Below are 524 nucleotides of genomic sequence, written 5' to 3' on the forward strand. Positions count from 1 at the left end.
TTATTCCTCATACATTTTCTATATTACGTTTTTAATTCTCCACACTTCTTATGTTACGCTTTCTATTACCGATTCCGTTTTTGTTATTGTCAGTTATTTGTATACTCCTGTGCTGTTTTATGTTGATATATTTACACCGTGTAATTAAACTGTGTATAATTAATATTTTATATATATTCTTTTACTGCTGACATGGTCCGACAAGCAGCGGGAAACAATGCTTTGAATTAAGAGTATTTTATTGAACATTAAAGAAGTAATGCCCTAATGATGAAGGAATATCTATGCATTTTCTTCGCTGTCAGATATAAACACGGAGCATGTAGGTAATCAAGACTGGCGTTTTTAATTTTGAGTCGTGTATTTCGACTTTGAATATACCAAGCCTTTTAGTTCGAGAAAAAAATACATCATGAATCCGTAGTAGTGTGTAAGAGATAATTTCGCTCTTACTTATAACTTAACGAAAGAGTATCAAGGTAATCCATCTGTATTGGAATAGAGGAAAAAACATTGTAATACGT

The sequence above is a fragment of the Penaeus monodon genome, chromosome 30, assembly GCF_015228065.2.
Source record: "Penaeus monodon isolate SGIC_2016 chromosome 30, NSTDA_Pmon_1, whole genome shotgun sequence".
Classification (NCBI taxonomy): Eukaryota; Metazoa; Arthropoda; class Malacostraca; order Decapoda; family Penaeidae; genus Penaeus; species Penaeus monodon.